Source organism: Pinus tabuliformis, chromosome Q (genome assembly GCF_031772625.1).
Source record: "Pinus tabuliformis cultivar Carrire ecotype Pingquan chromosome Q, CPIR1, whole genome shotgun sequence".
NCBI classification, from domain to species: Eukaryota; Viridiplantae; Streptophyta; class Pinopsida; order Pinales; family Pinaceae; genus Pinus; species Pinus tabuliformis.
Genome location: NC_142296.1, coordinates 348,121,335 through 348,138,703, shown reverse-complemented (window position 1 = coordinate 348,138,703; position 17,369 = coordinate 348,121,335). Strand labels below are relative to the sequence as shown.

At 37.6% G+C, this 17,369-nt stretch overlaps 1 protein-coding gene across 5 annotated transcripts in view; it reads left to right on the top strand.

The window, feature by feature from the left end:
* Nucleotides 1-17,369, top strand: part of LOC149219613 (Sodium Bile acid symporter family) — a 524,785-nt gene that overhangs the window by 246,381 nt on the left and 261,035 nt on the right. The window lies entirely within an intron of this gene.

Sequence of the window (17,369 nt, the reverse complement as noted above, 5' to 3'; positions counted from 1 at the left end):
GTTAAGTGGACAAGAGTAATAAAATCACAAGTATAAAATATAATAATATAAATATATAGTAATAAGAATGACGGCTCCTGAACTTCAATAATTGCAAATGCAACTGAAGGAACTATCAGACTTAGACCTCATCCAGTGTCCTATAAATTTTTAAAGATGACTCCTTACTACTTTGTATAAATTATATAGACATCGTGTCAAAATCAACCCAACTTGTTTTGATTTAAAAAAAGGGGGGGGGGTTAAGTGGACAAGAGTAATAAAATCACAAGTATAAAATATAAATAATATAATTATATAGTAATAAGAATGACGGCTCCTGAACTTCAATAATTGCAAATGCAACTGAAGGAACTATCAGACTTAGACCTCATCCTGTGTCCTATAAATTTTTAAAGATGACTCCTTACTACTTTGTATAAACTATATAGACATTGTGTCAAAATCAACCCAACTTGTTTTGATTTAATATATATATATATATATTTTATCTTTACTTTATTAGCCATATTCTCGAGACTGTCATTTTGAAATTTTCCATAGCTATGAAGAGATACATAGGAGTATGTTATTTCAAATTATTATGTTTTATTATGTATGTTTAATTAAATCTGCATATATTGTTGATTCATGGATGCCCACATGAATTATGTTAGGATGAAATTTCTACATATGATGTCTTACTTATGAGCATGTGTGACTTTGATGAAAAACCATAGATTTCTTATCATTGATAAAATGGATATAATAATAGTGATCACACTTTACTATTTTGATGTGAAAGTTAATTGTAGGTATATTAGCTAGACACAGCCAACTATGTCATATAAACTTAAAATATATACCATAGGTATTGTAACAACCTATCTATAAAATAAATAAAAATAAATTATATTAATCAGTTAATAAAATAATAAAAATAAATTAAAGATAAAGTATTATATTAAAAACAAACAAAAGGATATTAAATTATATATATATATATATATATATATATATATATATATATATATATATATATAGCACGTGACATGGGAAGGGTGTCACGAGAAGGTGAAGCGGTGGGTTGCAGGTGGAGGAAGCGACCACCGCCAAGAAACAACATATAAGGAGCAAGGAACAATTTTGAGGGGGGAGAAACAGGAGGAAAATTGGTACACAGAGTTCATGAGGAACGATTGAGCTTTGCTTGTTCTGAGGTTTCTGGGCACGGGGGAACAGTTTGCTTTAGCTGAGAAGCTTACTGGACTGAGTAAGTGAGGTTCTGCTCAGTTTGGCTGGGTGGTTTCGGTCTTTTGGTAACCGAAGCAGGAGCAGTTTGAGGCATCATCAACCACAGGATTACAGGTAAGTACTCTCATCAGTTCTGTTAGTTAAATTTATAAAATTCAGGAAATTTTATCACAGGCTCATGATGTTTAATTTTAGAAGCCTTTACTGTTTTCTGCAATGTCTGTAAAATTTTGTACAGACCTTACATTAAAATCTTGAATAGCCCTTACAGGTATCAACAAAATATAAAATACTAGAAAAAGATTATTTGAATATATTTGATTATGAATATATCAATGCATATGTTATGATGTGTGGACAAGTATTTATGTTGCAGATGTTTTCATCATCCTGATACGCTATACAAGTTCTGGTTAAATCCCGATACCAAACCAATCATGTGATGACAAAACCTTCAAGAACAATTGAGGCTCAATCAGGTTCCATGATAGGGTGTTCATCTTGATCCTACTAGGAGGGGTGGAGGTGTTGCCCACCGTTTATCCTCCAAAACCTGGAGTCATGGGAGGACTGTGCGAGTTACGCTCCCCTAGACGTGTGATGATGACTGCCGGATGCCTACTGGAAAAATAGGTCGATACAATCGACGCTATCACCCTTGAGGTTTATGAATGGTTAGATCGGTATAGCCGATGCCATGGCATAATCCAGTAGAGGACGGATAGGATGGGAGTGGAAGAGATTAGGAAGGATAGGATGATTATAGAATAGCTTGGGAACTCTGTTGGGGCAGGGCATGAATGTTCAAAACAAATTTTAAAAGTATTTTCTCATTACAAACAAGAATTCAATCGCGGAACGCAATCCTTACATGATTATACTAAACACTAAAGTAATTATCGATATACTATATAAACTCTAACTTCGGGACGAAGTGTTCTGAAGGAGGGGTGTATGTAACGACCCATCTCAATTTACAGGAAACAGAAAAATATTAGCATGTATACGAGGCATGCATATGATAGCTACATATGCATGCATTGCATGCACTGCGCTAGTATGCATATTAACTTATTATGAAAATTCCCAAGTAAAAGAAAAATGAATTTATTATTGAAAGTACTGTGGTAGTATTCATACCAATTTAATTACATGAAGTGTCTATGTATGGAAAATGAATTAAATAGTAAAAAAATTAATTAATACCCTATTTTATAATATATTAATTTAATTTCATTAATAACATTTTAATTAAATCATAAACAAATATTAATAGGGCACAAGGTTAATTAACTTATCCTTTGGCAAGTCATGTTAAGGTACTTTAAAAGATCCTCTTGTCAAAGTTGGTTGAAATGATAAAGATCAAAATTCCATTTAATATATATATTCAAATAAGAATATGATTTAATATACGTGTAATTTAAAGTAAAGATGATCGACTGAAGTAATGAGAATTAAAAGGATAAGGACAAGATTGATTGAAGGAAAAAAGGGTGGGATTTCTTCGGAGGGAAGGATCCTTTCCTATATAAAAATCTAAAAGGAGAAGTGAAGGGGGAGGACGTCTAGATGGAATTTTCTGGATGGAAATTTGGGAAGGAAGAAAATGGAGAATCTGGGAGAGAAATTTTGGGGAAAATAATGAATGAGCTTTGGGGCTCCGGATTTCAGATATAGATCTATGAGAATTGAGCCTTGTTCTTGGAGGTTTTGGGCACGGGGGCCAAAAGGTTTTACTTTCGAAGCCTTTTGGGTTTGGGATCCGGAAACACTGATCCCAGACAGGCAGGGAGGAATTTGGTTGGTTTGGTATCAGGAGAACAACATCATCTAGGGATCGACACCAACTCAGAAATCAGAAAAACCAGGTATGTACATATGTCTAATTTGATTTGTTTAGTCATAAAATTTAAAAGTATATTCTGTATATTCTGCTAGAAATGAAATTATATGCAATTATAATTATAGTATGTTAGAAATGAATTTAAATAGACAGGTATATACTGTTAGAAATATTTGTAAATTACAATAACAAGCCTTACATGAAGAGAGAAGAATGTGTGAGATGAGATGATTCCAAATGAGGTTGGAGGTATCTCTTATTTATACCATTCGTTGAGAATGAAGTGACATGTCTCTTGGGCTTCATGAGCTTACATGATGATGTGGCCGACCTTGACAATTTGCACATGTGTGGGCATAAATTCAAAAACACATTTTAGCTTAGCCAAATTTAATGATCTTTAGGGCAATTTTGGTCCTCTTGAAAAGAGGAATCAAATGCAATAATCATCTCCATCAAATGAGCTGTCCAAAGTGGAATTTGGTCCTAGTTGCCATTTTAACAAAAGGCAAAGTCAAAGGCATGAAGAATGTTTTTATGCTTGTGATGTTGTGATTAACTGATGTATTGCTAATGTATGTTGCAAAGGCCATGGTTGCGATGCTTGCTGATCTAATCATTGCATGTGGCTGAAAATGATATTTGGTGAAACATTTATTTTATTTTAATATTCAAAATCTCAAATGGTGTGAAACAAATGAGTGGAATGCTAAGTGACATGTCTTTTCACATCATATTCTTGTGTGGAATACCAATAGCCATCAAAGCTTGTTTATAAAAGTGTGTGAGGTTGGAAGGCTATAATGTTAAAGATTTTGAGAATGTAAGAGCTAATTGAGTTGTTAGTTACCTGTCACATATAGAGTAGATGTGAAGCATATTTGAGGAGAAGAAGAAGCAGAAATAGAGATGAAGCTATGTAGAGTCATAGACCAGGTCACTAGGTAAACTAGCATGTTGTTTCTTGTATGTATCAAGGAATTGTAGTCTCCTTTCAAGTTGTCTCTTGATAAAGCATAGGTTGGAGTCTGTTGAGGTAGGAGCCTCTTGTGGGTTGTAGCCTGCAGAAAATCTATGGGGGTTGGAGATTCCTTGCAAGTTGAAGTTTGCAGAATTGAGGTAGCAACGTCTTGTAGGTTGGAGCTTATAGAAAATATGATGTAATAAGGGAGTAGGAGCTTGTCTTTGCATCATGACAATAACAAAGTCATGTTTTTCTCCCTTTATCGGTTTCCACTTATATCTGGTTTCCACATGGTGTCCACATGTGATGTTTATGTGTGTTGATTGGATGTTGTCGTGAAAGTTGTTATACTTTGGTTTACTTATTAAATGCTGATTATATATTAAATCTATTGTTCATAAGGTGTATGCTGTTCGTTTAATAGTTCATTTAATCATTCAAAAGAAATCAGAATTTTATGTCCATGAATGTACTAAACTGATTCACGCCCCCTCTCAGTTTAGTTAAGTTTCCAACAAAGATTTCTACGAACAAGGTGTTGGGTTGCTGTAGGGTTTTTGTGGTAAAGGAAAACCACAGAAACATTGGTTATTGGGTAGTGAGGGCTTGAAGGGCTAACCCTAAGCCGAAGGAAATTGATAAGGTACAGGTGTGGGCTGTGACAGCCCTATTTTTGTGGACCACGGGCCTAGAGGTGGCATGTAGGTGTAACAGGAGGCAAAAATGGAGCCCGTAAGAGTTCCTATGTGTGTTGAAGGCTGCCAAGTGGGCAGACAGCTTGTTGTTGAGTTGACTGTGAACCTGAAGGGTTAGGGGATAGTTCTGAGCAGTTTAAGGTTTGGTTAGGAACAACAGTCTAACAGGGAGCTGCAGGTTGGATTGGGACCTGTTTGGATGCCCTAAGGTGGACTGTTCGAACTGCTAAAAAAACCACAACTGTTATAGGTTTTGACAACAGCCTCAGAGGAGCTAGGCAACTGATGAAGGAGGGCGATTGGGCTTAGGAAAGGTGCCAAAGTGACCTGGCAAAAGGGATAACCTGTGCAAGGTGCCCTAAGATAGCGGTTTGAAGAAACAAAACATCTGTAAGTTCTTCTTTGTGTATTTGGTCTTTACAAAGGATTGTAAAGGGCCACTTTCCCTAGTACAGGAGCCCTTAGTTTTCTTATTGAAGGACTAATAAGAAATAAGTTTTGGGCACTAAACTCTGTGTACTGTGCATGATCTAATTTCTGGTATATTCCATTGTGCAAAAGTTTTTTAGGGTAAGGCATTTCAGTGTGTGTTTTCTGTTGTATGAAACTGCCAAAACATAGACCAGACTTGGGGTGCATGGGTTTCTAACACCTCCCTCATCCACTTAATTTTTCAAATTTTCAACTTGCAACCTTCCTGGAGGTTTTAAATGTTTTCTTTTATACATAACATTTAGTTCCTATTTGTTGTGAAAAGTTATTGTTTCCAGCCTTATATTAGTCTAGGAGCTAGCACTTGTAATTTGAAAATAGACTAGACTATTAATATAGCTTGCTGGAATTTGTTCTTTAATATTCTGTTTTAAGTTTTGTGCATTCCAGCTCTTAACTTGGCTCAAAAATATTAATTTCCTGCTAGCTTATTCAAATTTGGACTTAAAGTTGAAACTGGGACCATAAAGCTAGGTTACTTTTATACCTTTGTGTGTTGGAAACTTAACTTTGAATTTCCAGTTGCATTTTCAATGGTTTTGGTGTTTTCCACATTCAGAAATTTAATTTCAGCATTTGCATTTTGTCTAGAAAGTCATTTTTTCACATTGTAATTGTAATGTCCCAAATATAAATTTTGCTGAAAATTGCTTCTGAAAATTTTGCCGTCAATTTTGCACAAATTCAACCATCAATTTAACGACAAAACTGGAAAATACAATCTGCAACTGAACTCTGATACCACTGTAATGACCCAAATAATTTTTTTTCCAGATAATGCTTTAGAAAATATAAATTTGTTCCCAAAATTCACACTATTAATTTTATAAACACTTCGCACATATTGAACAATGAAATTAATGACAAAAACAAGAAATTAAATATGCAACTTGAGAATAGACAAGAAGGACGTGCAAAAGAACTTAGCCTTATTTTATTAATATGAAATAAATTGATACAAGAAATTGAGAATGGCTGAGGTGATGCCTCCAAAGATATACAATAATGCCGCAGCTGGCCTCCAAAGATAAACTAAATTGCTGAAAACACCTATGAATTCTTAATGAATTCACCAAGGGGAGAAATGGGTTCTCCCCCACTCTCATTCAATCACTCGAGGGTTTCTGTGTTGGGGCTACTGTTGAAGCTGGGAACTCCTTGTTCTCCAAGCCTCTCAACAAGAAAATATCACAACTCAAGGATGTCCCAAATGATCCCGTCCTCCTCATTTTAAATACTCCATAGATAAATCTCCATGTCTCTAGAAGCATCTTATTTTGATTATTTTAATATTATTCTAGAGACTCCATTTTGACTCCATCTAGGTGACTTTTAATTTAATTTTATTTCACTAAGTCACTTTTAGCCATTTTTCCTTCATTTAATTACTTTCCACTCTATTAATTCAATTGGCTAATTAAAATCACTTTTATTATGGGAAAATGGTCAACCACCCACCATACCCACTACAGCCACTGGAAGTCACTTCTAAGCATCCCATCCTATAGACCTTATCGTTTTATTTTTATTGAGCTATTATAGTAAGGTATTCCATCAAATATTCCTCTTGGAATGCCACCTCAAGTGTAATTAATTAAGGCAGACCCATTAATAACTCCATTTTTTGAAAGTTATCGGAATGGAATAGAATGAAAGGAAAACTGTGCGAATGATGGTATATGCCAAGTGAATGCCATTAGATCCCATAAGAATCCCTCAAAACTCCTTCGAGACCCCCATTGACATGATCTTGCACCTGCGGCCTGGCCGTGACATACCTTGGAAACCCATCCTGGCTATACTATAGAGGAAAATAAAAATGGGGACATGACAAATCCTCTCTCCCCAAGATTGCTTGCCCTCAAGCAATCTGTATCTGTTCCCTGCAGAGGTATCTATAAACTGATACCAAGATCCCAAATGAACTGATGTACCACACCATGCCTCCAAAATAACCAAACATGAATGAGTCCCTCAATACCTGGATCCCAAATAAACCCATGACTCAATCCGCCATCCATGGATCCACTTGGATCCCAAAACCACCATAACTAGTCATCCTCGTCCATCCCCCATGGCTTGAGATGTGCTCTGTCTCTGACCATAGATGTCACTCCACCAGTAGAATGCCAACTCATCACCTCTCTCCAATCCAACCTCTGGCACAGGCCGAGATCAACCCCATTGTGCTGATGTTGGGATAGTGCTACTAGAATACTGATGCACTGTTGGCCCACATCCCGTTTCCCACTGAAACATGCAGTAAATCTCTCATTTAAGGGCCCCTGCTGTAATGTGCCCCAGACTAAGAATGATACTCCATCAATAGGATACCAACTCATGATCTCTCGCCAATCTAAGGCATGGACACCAGTGTAAGGAACAAGTTTTCTATGCTGATGTTGGCCCATGCTGGACTCATCCTACTATGTTCTGTCAATCGACAATATCCAATGAGAGAACCTTGCCTCTCTTCCTAGAATGGGTACAAGTGGCCAAACTGTGTTGCACAACTTGTCTATGTACTCCTAGAGAGGGATGCTGCTTGGAAACACTGTAGCTCTTTTGGTTGTCATTGCACCTATTTGACCCTCATCGGTGGGTAGGCCCAAATATGGATGCACGACGATCTCCAAAAGTTCCTCCCACATATGTCCAAAAACTCCATGCTCCTCTAGTCTACCATCCTCCTACGAAACTATCCTGTTAGGCTCCAGCACTCCCTGATGACAAGTTTTTGCAAGTACAGTTGTTTCTCCATGCCAATGGTTGGCCCAAAGGACGACTGCCCATCGTCCTCCAACATGGGCTCAACATGAGCCACTAGCTCATTCTCCACAAACAACTCATCATGCACATTGTGCCTATCATCCTCCTCAGTTGACTTGTGCTCCTCTATGTGCTCTCCATGCTGAATCACTAGTCCCTCATCTTGCCAGTCTGCTCCCTGATCATCTTTCCCCATGGGAACAATTTGATGCTCATCATACTCCTCCATCTCACATAGATGCATATCGCGGCTGCTGTCAACAACTCCATATGACTGCTCATGCTCCTCAGAGGTATCCTCATAAAAACCCATGGACTCAACTATAGAAGAAGAATCCTCATCCTGAAAGTCAGAAGGATTCTCCTCCTGATCTACCCTTGTCATCTCCTCTGTGTCACTCAAACAAGAGTGGTTAGGCCCCCAAGATATCTTATAAATGAAGCAAAGACCCTTCCTCCTCAACTCATTCTTCCCGCATGGTTGGTCACCACCAATCCTCTGCAACTCCTTCTGGGTCAATCGTCTCCTAAACAATTTTAAATTTTGCTTAACCAACCTTTCAACTAGTTCGTAAGCAACCAGTGAGACAGACTGTTCCTTCCTCCAAATGGCCAACAACCTAGACTGCAACATCCTGCAAATGTCATCATGGTTACCCATGACTCCAACCATGATTTCTAAGATCTTGAGCCTCTTCTCAATGGCAAGACCCAAGATGTTATGTAGATCCTGAAGATTATCTTCTATTAGCTAGAAAATTTTTCTCATAATGTCATCATTATAGGGAAGCATAGGTGAAGTTATTCTAATAATCTCACTGAGACAAGAGGCTACTATAAGTCTGACCCCTTCACAAGGGTGCTCCAAGAATCTTGACTGAATCAAAGAAAGCATTGTTGGTTTGAGTGCCCAATTTAGGACCCTCAAATCTGATTGGCTTACTTTAGAAAGGTGTGAATCTAGCTTCTCCAGATTAAGGAAAGTTTTTGTGGTCATCTTTAGGTTCTTCAAATCAGATCCAAGTGCAAAGAGCCAATTCCCTACCTCTCGCTCCTTCTGCAAATCCCTTATTTGCTCTAGTTGTATGATAGCATGCACCTCCTTTGAAAAGGGCCTATTGTTTGCTCTTTGATCCAAGGAAGCATTATAGCCCCAAACACCAATTGTAAGTGATTTCTCAAATTGTTGTTGGTACCGGCTTCTTTCGAAATCATTAAAAGTTTTTTCTGAGATTTTCAAAAGTCTCCTCAAATCCCATCATTTTGCAGCAAGGGTGACAATGTTGTACATAATCTGACTCAACCTCTACTCAACTTTACATGGCATCAATAATCAACATACCTGGACTATGACTATACAACACACATAACAGTGCAGGGCTGCTACAACATACCAATATAATCATTCAGCCAACACATGCAACCTCACACTGCTCACAACAATACTCTGCCCCAATAGATAAATTTGGCTCTGGCAAATAAATTAGGCTCTGACAAATAAATTGGGCCCTAGTAAATAAAGTAGGCTCCAGAAAATAAATTGGGCTCCAACAAAATAATTTTAGCACAACAAGATGAATTCATTCGACAAAATAATTTCGGCCCTGCAAGAGAAATTCAACACAACAAGATAAATTTGGCCCAACAAAATAATTTCGGCCCAACAAAAAAGCCCAAATAATTAATTCGCACTGCCCAAAAATTATTGTTGAATTATGTAACTAGGTTCAGTCTTCATAATGACATGTATTCATGATTTTATGTATTTAATGTATAGAGAAAAATAAATTATTCACTGTTGTTCTTGAGGCATGGGTTTCATGCTCAAGGGAAATTTATTTTAGGTCAAGCACCCATTGAGTGCTTCTAGGGCTTGTTATTTAGTCTACAAGTCAATTGAGTCATTGCCATGTATTGAAGACCCATTTGGGCATGTCAACTATTGTAAAGAAAATTTATTTGAGTCAAAATTGAGTGAAAAGACCCTCCAAGACCTTGACATGATTCAAAGATCAAGTCGGCCTACACACATGGAAAAGTCAGCCTAAAAGTGTGCAATTCAGTCTAACAGAAGGCCTATATATAAGAGAGACTTCAACCTCACTTGAGATACACACTCACCTCTCACAAGCTCGCTCAAGAAAGAGAAGTGTGAAGAAAGGAAGGATGAAGAGGAGCAAATAAAAGCGAGATTTTTGGATTTGTTTTGGGCTATTACTCTCCACATGTGTGAAGGAATTAGGGCACCTATTGCAGTAGTAAAGGTCGAGTGCCAGAAGTTGAGTTAGGGCCTTAAGAAGTACACCTTACAAGCCAAGTTCTCTAGGAGAGAGAATCAACTCAAGAGAAGAAAAAAGGAGGAAGAAACTATCATAATCTCCACACGTGCCAAGGCTAGTGTTTCTCCAGAAGGATTTGTTGGGCAGGTTGAAATTGCAGAAGGATTTGCCGGGCAGGTCGAAATTGCAGAAGAATTTGTTGGGCAGGGAGAAGTTGCAGAAGAATTTACTAGGAGGTCAAAGTTGCAAAAGAATCTATTGGGTATCGAAATTGCAGGCGTTGCTAGGAAGTAGGAAAGATTTGACTTGGTATTGGAGGGTCTTGGTCAAGGGTCATAGGTCTTGGAATTCGTCAATTGGAGGTCTATAAGAAGAGAAGAATTATTGTGGGTTTTCCTCTCAGTTCGAGGTTTTGGCCCTGGTTGATCGCCTATATTTTGTGTCCTCCTGTCTTATTTTTCTTTATTGTTTGGTAGTTGTTTGATGAAGAGAACACTAATAATAAACAAGTGAAAGAAGAAGCTAATTAAGTTAAGTAAAAATATATCACAGGCAGTTATCAAAGAAGAGAAATCACCTAATCTATCCACCCTAGATTTCTCAATAATTATGCTATTGCTGCTAAAGATGAACTGGTGTTTCTGCCCTCAATACTACTCCAAAAATTCTGAGAATTTAATCTGAAGCTTCTCACACCAAACCCATAAAAACCCAGAAATGGTTCGGCTTAAATCCAAGTCAAGGTCAATCCCACTAAGTGATGTGAACTATCCAGTTTACCAATAAACACACTGCGAGAGGAATGTTAATTTACAACGTGAATACTGCCAAGAAATTTCTGAAATTTTAACCAAGAACTCTTTTCACAAAACCCAAAATGACCTAGAAAAATTTTGGGTAGATTCTAGCAGATACGGAAAGCCCCAATTTAGTGTGAGTTTCCCACTCTACCCAGCCCGCACACCGCTCTAGATAAGATAAATTTGTGGCACAATGCTCCTACACTTTAGTCCTACAAAATCAGTGCAAAATCACCAACTCAAATGAGAGAAATCTCATGCAAAACATTCGGGAAATAAACTAGGCTATGACAAATAAATTGGGCCTAACAAATAAACTCAACCCCAATAAATAAATCTGGCTCTGGAAAACAAACTAGGCTCAGGCAGTTAAATTGAGCTTCAGCAAATAAACTCAGCCCAACAAATAATTTTGGCCTATCAAGAGAAATTCGACTCAATAGAATAATTTTGGCCTCGCAAGATAAATTTTGCCTAGCAAAATAATCTTGGCCTAGAAATATAAACTCGACTGAGATAAATAATTTTGGCCCAGCAAAACAATCTCAGTCCAAAAATATAAATTCGGTCCAACAAAATATTTTGGCCTAGCAAAATGAATTCGACCCAATAGAATAAGTTCAGCCTTGCAATAAATCTAGTCCTACAATTTTTTTTTGACACACCTGCAACAATTATCCTCCGACAAATAGATTAAAAAATTTAATCCACAAACTTGGCTCCCTTATTATTCAAGAACAATATGGCAATATGACAACTTTGATTTTAACCCACAACTGGCCAAAATCATGCTTTGATACCACTGTAATGTCCCAAATATAAATTTTGCTGAAAATTGTTTATGAAAATTATGCCGTCAATTTAAATAACAATTTGCACAAATTCAACCTTCAATTTAACGACAATACTAGAAAATACAATATGCAACTCAACTCTGATACAACTGTAGTGACCCAAATAAAAATTTTCCTAGATAATGCTTCAAAAAATATAAATTTGCTCCCAAAATTCACATTGTTAATTTTACAAACAATTCACACACTTTGAACAACGAAATCAATGACAACAACAGGAAATTAAATCTGCAACTTGAGAATATACAAAAGAGACATGCAAAGGAATTCAACCTTATTTTATTAATATGAAATAAGCTGATACAAGAAACTGAGAATGGCTGAGGCGATGGCCTCCAAAGATATATAGTAATGCCACAGTTGGCCTCCAATTAGTGTTGCGGGGGAGCGCCCCCCCCTTCTCGATCCCGCTCCCAATTCGCGCTCTGGGCGAGAGCGACTCGAGAGCGGGTTGGGAGCGCGCTCCCTTAAAAAAATTTATGCTCCCTGTTTTTTTCCAATTCTATCGTTGCTCCCGTCGCTTCGGGAGCGGTCGGGGAGCGATCGCTCCTGACCACTCCCGAGTTATAAAAATCGCTCCCGGAGCGACGGGAGCGACCCCCGGAGAAACGCACAGAAAAAAAAAGGAGTTTTCGGCGGAAAAAAACGATTTTTGTGGAAATAAAGTGAGGGAGGGAGGGAGGGAGAGAGGGAGGGTTAAATAGACCCTCCCTCATTCATTTCATCATTGTAATGAGAGTGAGAGTGAGAGAAAGAGAGTGAGGAGCAAGGAGAGAGCAAGAGAGAGAAGGGAACAAGGAGCAAGAGAGTGAGAGAGCTAGAGAAAGCAAGGAGCAAGGGAAGATTGAAGAGATTGCAAGGAGAGATTGGACGTCAAAGAGGTAGGCTCTACAATATTGAATAGAGTGTCTAGCAATTTTTTTTTTAATGTTCATTCCTAAATAAATAAATAATTTTTTTTCTCTATTTCCTATTCCCATTCCCATTCCATTTTTTTAAATTTTGCAGATTCAAAACTTCAAATTTCAAACATCATGGTTATATTTCTTGGCATTTTCTTCTTCTTGGTTCCTTTTTTGGTTATTATGGTGTTGGAGAATAGAAAAAGGAGGGTTGAAAATGAAGAAGAGGATGAAAAAAGGGGTCATAGTGGATTTGATGAAAACCCCAGTGAGGAGGAGCTGGAGGAGAGTGAACATGAGTCAGCTCAAAAAACTAAACAAGACCAAACTCAATTGTGGAAATATGTTAATAGGCCTGAAGCAGGGAAAGGGGGTGGAACCATTAAATTTCATTGCCCCCATTGCAACAATAATTACACAGGTTCATACGCTCGTGCCAGAAAGCACCTCTACGGGAAAAAGGCCATGGGATGGAGATAAACAATTAGGAATCAAAACTTGTTCAGGTGTGTCAGTAGCAGATAGAGCCAAATACATAAGGGAAGATGAGGAAGTCCAATACAAATCTAAAAAATTAAAGGGTTTCTTTGAACCAAGCTCACAATCACATGCACAAAGAACTCCTTCAACATCCTCCCAAGGCAGTGGATATGGAGGCACAGGGTCACTAGGTTTAAGGCGTAGAAGCATATCAGATTTCCTTGATGAAGGGTGTAGGAATGATGTGGATTCAAAATTTACAGGTTTCTCTATGCATGTGGGATACCATTCAATGTTCTTCACTCACGTTATTGGCATGAAATGGTTTCTGCCATAAATGGTGCCCCTAAAGGATACAAGAGCCTTGGGTATGACAAGGCAAGAGCCGTTGGACTTGATCATGAAAAAGCAAAAATATCATATTCTTTGAATAGAATGACAAGTTCTTGGACTGACCATGGGGTGTCCATTGTATCTGATGGATGGACAAATGTAAAAGGCAAGCCATTGATAAATGTTCTTGCTGTGTCTATTAGTGGTTTCTTCTTTCTTTCAGCATATGATTACTCAGACAAGTTCAAGACCGACATCAACATTGCAGAACCATTACTTGAAACAATTTAGTGTATTGGGCCATACAATGTCATCCAAGTCATCACTGATAATGCTGCTAATTGTAAGGCAGCGAGAGCAATTATTGAGGATAAATACCCCAACATATTTTGGTCCGGGTGTTTGGTTCACACAATGAACCTTTTGATGCATGATATTGTTAAGAGCAAAAACGAACAATACAAATGGATTGGTGATTTGTACAAGAGAGGCAAACAAATGATAAAATTTATTACAAATCATAGCAATACCCATGGCCTTTTCCGCAGTCACTCAAGATTGGAGTTGTTGAAGATTGCGAGGACTAGATTTGGTAGCTATTACCTCACCTTCAGGCACCTTTTGAAGGTAAGAGAGTCATTGGCTAGCATGGTATCAAGTCCACACTGGAAGGTATTAAAGAGAAGGGCTACAAATGCAGCTGACAGGCAAGGTTTTGAACAGGTGGAGGAGGCTGCTCCTGATGGTGTGTTTTGGGCACATGTGAGGCAAGTATTGGATTTCACCAAGCCCATTTATCACATGATTCGGTTTGCAGATACAGATAAACCAGTGATTGGCGAGGTGTATGAGCAGATGGATACCATGTTGGGGCAAATAAAAGATATTGTTCATAACAATGATCCCAACTTGTATAAATTGATTCACGATTGTGTGTATACGGTGGGATAAACTTAATGTTCCGCTCCATTGCTTGGTGTATATCCTTATGCCAAAATACTACTCTACATCTTGGTTGGGCCAACCTGCACCAAGGGGTGGGGTTAGGGTCAAACCTCATAGAGATGAGGTATCTACAAGATATTTGCAAGCATTAGAAAAGTTGATACCTGACAGGGAGGAATGTGCTAGTGTGCATCTTGAATTAGGCAGATACTTCAGTGGCACTGGTTTGTTTGGCACCTTTCATGCAATGGAAGATAGAGACAGATTTGATGCTCTCACATGGTGGGAATCATATGGCGGCCATGGACTTTTGCCAAAATTGGCAAAAAAGGTTTTCTCACAGGTTGTAAATACTTCTTTTGCAGAGAGGTGTTGGAGCACCTACAGCTTCATACATAATGTGAAAAGAAACAGACTCAACAAAAACCGGGCAGAAAGCTTGGTTTATGTGCACTACAACTTAAGGTTGTTGAGTCATTACTGTGATCGGGCTTATGAAGATCCAACATATAAAATTTGGGACAACCACCCAGAGGATGATAATTTGGAGGATGGCACTATACATCTTGAAGAACTGGAAGCGGAATTTATGAGAGAGGAAGATGAAGCAACAACCATGCCACCTCCACCATCTAGTAGCTGTGCTCGAGTTCCGAGTCTTGTTCCTTTGCTGTCGTTGCCTCCACCTACACCCTCACGTGGAGGGCATGTGCCTTCTGGTTCTGGTTGTCGGTCTGTGCGGGAGGAGACTCCTGGAAGACCACCACAACCTGCTCATACATCAGACGCTTCTCGTGGCAATGGCCACATGAAGTAGTAGATAATAGATTGACAGTTTACTTGTCTTTTCTAGTTTCTATTAGTTTTCATAACTGTTGAGTCTTGACTTTTTCATATCATAATGATATTTTTTGTAAACAATATATGACTGTGACAATTTAAGTTTGAATTTTGAAGTTGGCAATTATAACTCATTGGTAATGATTCTGAATTATGAATATGATGCTTCATGAAAGTTGTTTGATTTCATTTCATAATTCATTTTATAACATTTCATTTCATGTTAGATATTATTTGTTGTAATCGTTAAAGTTTAAAATTAGCTTACAAGTACAACTTTGGTGATCAATGATGATAAATGTTATATATTGAATTTTCAATTTTGAAAGCTTGAAGTTGAAACTTTAAGATCGATGAATCATGATTCACGAGACTCAATATGTTGTATGTTACTAACTTGTGGACATGGTTGATGAAGATTATAACTTCTAGATGATTGACGTTATATGGTTCAATGATCAATCTATGTTTTTTTATGTTTTTAATATCTAATTCATCATTCTACATGTTTTTGTTGACATATATGTATCAAAATATAAAAAATATAAAAAAATATATACTATATAAAAATTGCTTCGGGATTCGCTCCCAAACCAGGATCTTTTGAAAATGTTGCTCCCACACCCGTTTTCGCTCCCGCTCCCCGCTTTCGCTCCCGCTCCCAAGTAACACTGTGTCCAATGATAAATTGAACTGCTGAAAACACCTATGAATTTTGGATGAATTCACCAGAGGAAGAGATGAGTTCTCGCCCACTCTCACTCAATCACCTAAGGGTTTCTGTCCTAAGGCTACTGCTGAAGCTGGGAACTCTTGATTCTCCAATCCTCTCCACAAGAAAATATCACAACTCAAGGATGTGTCAAATGATCTCTTCCTCCTGCTTTTAAAGATTCCATAGATAGATCTCCAAGTCTCTTGAAACATCTTATTTTGATTATTTTAATATTATTCTAGAAACTCCTTTTTGACTCCACCTAAGTGACTTTTAATTTATTTTATTTCACTAACTCACTTTTGGCCATTTTTCCTTCAATTAATTATTTTCCCCTCTTTTAATTTAATTGACTAATTAAAGTCACTTTTGATCTGGGAAAATGGTCAACCACCCACCATACTCTCTCTGGTCACTGAAAGTCACTTCTAAGCATCCCATGCTATAGATCTTCTCATCCCGGTTCCAACAAGCTTACACTGAGGTATTCCATCAAATATTCTTCTTGGAATTCCATCTCTAGCGTAATTAATTAAGTCAGGCGCATTAATAACTCTGTTTCTTGAAAGTTGTTGGAATGCAACGAAATGAAAGGCAAACTGTGCGGATGATGGTATATGCCAAGTGAATGCCATTAGATCCCATAAAAATCCCTCGAAACTCCTCCGAGACCCTTGATGACATAATCTTGTTCCTGCAGCCTGGCCATGACATACCTTGGAAACCCATCTTGGCTGTACTATAGAGGAAATAAAAATGGGGACATGACAATTGCTAAGCAAAATTCTAAACTTAACATTTTGGAAACTTAATTTATTTTTTGTCTTAGTTTAATTTATGTTTCCAACACTTAAATCATTTTGGAAAATCAAATTTCTAGAATTGGTCAAGCCTAAAATTTGCAGCTTAGGAGTGTTGAGAAATCTAGGGCAAGAATAGTTAAAAGATTTCTCTTCTTGATAATTTCTTGTGATAGACTTTTTCTTCTTAGCTTATAGTCTTTTTTTTCGTTATGTTATTACTTGTTCAAGAATCTAGGGCTGTCATATTAAGGTGATTCTTCTTTAACATGATAACAATTTGTGAGGCATTTACACAATTTATAGTAGCTTAATATTTCATTCATTATTAGTATGTGTGTTTCCTTCATCAAACTGCTATCAAAAACAAAGGAGACAAGAACACAAATGTTTGGCTTTCTGCCAAGGCCAAAACCTCTCCC